At 54.8% G+C, this 3740-nt stretch overlaps 1 pseudogene; it reads left to right on the top strand.

The window, feature by feature from the left end:
- The first annotated feature begins 402 nt into the window (after nt 1-402).
- Nucleotides 403-1994, top strand: LOC109774863 (flavonoid 3',5'-hydroxylase 1-like; annotated as a pseudogene).
- The last annotated feature ends 1746 nt before the right edge of the window (nt 1995-3740 follow it).

Raw genomic sequence — 3740 nt, forward strand, 5'->3', positions numbered from 1 at the left:
AGTTTGACTTAAAACAAGCCTAAAACTTGAATTATTTTGAAACGGAAGGAGTTTCTACCATTCCCTCTCGCCTTATAGTTAGTTAGCTCTGCCATTTTCCTTCCCTCCAATGGATAATGCATGCTTTCTATTTACTCCGACTCTGACACGGCCGGTCACTGTGGTAAGCAGCAATTCTCAAAGTAAAGTACGTACGGTACTTGGATTCTGGCTGTTTCAACAAGGAATGGTATATCGACGGCATGGCCACGACAGGGAACGGTAGATTGACCAAAGTCGTCTAGGAATGGTAGATTTTACGAGGGAGTCGCACAGTCAAATTTGCACTATAAAAGCCTTCACTTCTTCTCAATCTGTACGTCGATCGGTTCGGTAGTGCACCACGACACGAGATCGACGACCATGGAGTCGGGCATGTTTCAAGAGTTTGTAGTCCTAGCGAGCGATCCTCTACGTCCTTCTCCACTACCTCACGGGCACCATTTTTCTCCGGACCAAGCGCGCGTGTGCCTCCCGGCCCGCGGGGCTACCCGGTGATCGGCGCGCTGCCGCTGCTGGGCCGGGCGCTCGCCGCTCTCGCGAGGCTGCACGGCCCGATCATGCACCTGACCCTCGGCAGGCAGGGCGTCGTGGTGGCCTCCACGCCGGACGCGGCGCGCCTCTTCCTCAGGGACCACGGCGGCAGCTTCCTCGACCGGCCCGCGGACGACGCGGCGCCCAGGACCTCGTGTTCGCGCCCTACGGCCCCAGGTGGCGCCGCCTGCGCCGGGAGTGCAGCCTCGGCCTGCTCGCCCCCCAGGCGCTCGCCGACTGGGCCGACGCGGGCCGTGAGGAGGTCGGCCTCATGGTCCGCGCGATGAGCCGGCGGGGCGCGGGCACGGCGGTGGAGGTGCCGGAGATCCTGTTCTGCGCGATGGCTAACATGATCGGGCAGGCGGTGGTGGGCCGGCCGGTGCTGGACGAGGCCGGGGGCGAGGAGGCGAGGGAGTTCAAGGAGATGGTGGTGGAGCTGATGACCACGGCCGGGCTGGTGAACCTCGGCGACTTCCTGCCGGCCGTGGCGTGGATGGACCTGCAGGGGCTCGGCCGGAGGATGCGCCGGCTGTCGGCGAGGCTAGACAGGGTCTGGAGCCGGCTGCTGTCCGAACATGAGGGCAGTGACAGGCAGCAAGAGGGGCGCGGACGCCATCCGGACCTTGTCGACCGGCTGATCGCCTGTCGTGGCGATGCCCGTGCCGTGGAGGACGGCGTCACTGACCTCAACATCAAAGCTCTACTTAACGTACGTACCCCTCCCTCTAAATAACCAAACATGACACATGACACATGCATGCGTGCATGCAGAACCTGTTCACGGCGGGGACGGACACGTCGTCGAGCACCATCGCGTGGGCGCTGGCGGAGATGCTGGCGAACCCGGCGATACTCCGACGAGCACAGGCGGAGATGGACGCCGTGGTGGGCCGCGACCGCCTCCTCGAGGAATCCGACGTCCCGCGCCTCCCCTACCTCCGCGCCATCTGCAAGGAGACGTTCCGCCTGCACCCGTCGACGCCGCTCAGCCTGCCCCGCCTCTCCACCGAGCCATGCACGGTGCAGGGGTACCTCATCCCGGAGGGCACGAGGCTGCTCGTCAACATCTGTGCCATCGGCCGGGACCCTGCGGTGTGGGCGGAGCCGGCGAGGTTCGACCCCGGGAGGTTCACGACGGAGAAAGCGAGCAAGGTGGAGCCCCTGGGGAGCCACTTCGAGCTCATCCCGTTCGGCGCCGGCAGGAGGATCTGCGCGGGCGCGCGCATGGGGGTGGCGCTGGTGCACCACATGCTGGGCGCGCTGGTGCACGCCTTCGGCTGGGAGGTCCCGGAGGCGCAGGGGGCCGGCATGGACATGGACGACTGGACGAGGAGTTCGGACTCGCGCTGCAGAAGAAGGTGCCTCTCAGGGCCGTCGTGCGCCCGCGCCTCGCACCCGGCGCGTACCCAGTGATCTCATGACGCGAGCGTGGAGATGCTGCCGAACCCAGCGTACTAGTGATGCCACGAGCGTGCTCCGATACAGTTTCTGCTGGAATAAATGAAGTAAACAAATTTGCATCGATGCGTGTTGAGTTATATAACTTGGCTAGCAATCGCTGAATACTGAAAGCGCATATAAACTTCATTTCAAAATGGGAACTTCTGCTGTGTTCATCAGTGATTAAACAGTAAAAGAAGCAGAGGGCCAAAATTTGCTTCGATGGTGCAGACCATTTACATGCACAGTGGCAATTTGCGGTAACCATTGTACTCCCACTTTTTTCCATTTGGGGCATCTCTAAGGTCGACCCTAAACCACCTGCAACCGCCCGCGTGGTTTGATCATGTTTTTTTTCGTAAACCGGAAACAAACTTGTGCCGACCAACTTTAAAATTTATTCTATTCCTATTCCTATTGATATTGATATAGTTTTTTTACCTATGTTTGCAATTTGTATGGATATTGTTTCTTTCCGTTCATATGTATAGATGTCAAATAATTGATATAAAATATAAATTATGTTAGGATGGCCGATGATGAGGACAATGGGTTTCGACAAGGAGCATCGTGCCCGTGCTATAGAGTGTGGAGAGGTAACAAGCCAAGCCGTAATCATTTTCATATTATTGTTTTTTTATAAAGGAAGGTTCTGACATATTTGTTCAATTTTGACGGAGACTTACTGTAGTGTGAATGAGGGGTCACGCGAAGGCTAACTAGATGCAATACAACGTGCGCTACGAGCCGTACTTCGAGAGTGCCGGGCTCCTACCATTTGTTCTTCAGTTCAAGCGTGTGCCGCCGGTGATGTGCTATTCAGGTCTCACAACCCTGCTTGATCGTTGACGGTCGGAGACACACAACTTTCATCTCCCTTGTGGCGAGATGACGGTGACGCTCGAGGATTTCACCATGATCACACGGCTTTCACTCGACGGCCAGGCTCTCACCGGACGAGTGGACAATAAGAAGTGGTGTGAGAGGTTTACTCTTTCTTTTCACCTATCCATTTGGCGGTGGTTTGGGAGTGCCTAAGAAAATACTCGTTGAGCTTTAAGAATGTATATTTCACTATTGCAGTCATCGAGAATGAAAGGACACCATTAACAACATTGTTGAAGCACTCTACCATGTTGCTCGTCATGTTGCCGTATCTCCGCCCTCCTTCATCGTAAGCGCGCGACCATTCATACTTCTATCATGTTGTATTTGCACTAATACTTTTTTTTGTCCTTTGCCTGCTTTTTGGGCTAGGCCTTCGTGCCAAGAAACGGAGTCTGAGTCCAACCATGCCGTCAAGCTTCTAGGTTGGAGTTTAGATTTAAGTGGGTGGCTAGGGCGATGATTGTGCCCAGTCATGCTGAAGATCAAACTTTTGGCGGTGTGTGTCTTTATCAAGAGGATTTTTTCAGGGAAGATGATTGTTGTAGATCATACGAGTGTGTGCATGTTTCATGTTTGCCTGTGTGAGTGCAATCTTTAAAGGAAACTCCATGACCAACTAAATTTTGATAAAACCCCACAAGTAAGGGAACAAATTCATGGTACTCCCTCCGTCTAGGTGTGTAAGTCACATTAGAAGGTGCATCGCGACCTAGGTGCAAGCTGATTGGAAGAGAAGAAAATCTGGACCGGTCCTCCTTCCAATCAAAGTGCAGATTTCTTTCTTCTAAATGTAGCATTTAATCGTAGCAATTAAGAGGATGACGTTTTAGCTACCCACG

The sequence above is a fragment of the Aegilops tauschii genome, chromosome 6 (genome assembly GCF_002575655.3).
Source record: "Aegilops tauschii subsp. strangulata cultivar AL8/78 chromosome 6, Aet v6.0, whole genome shotgun sequence".
NCBI lineage: Eukaryota > Viridiplantae > Streptophyta > Magnoliopsida > Poales > Poaceae > Aegilops > Aegilops tauschii.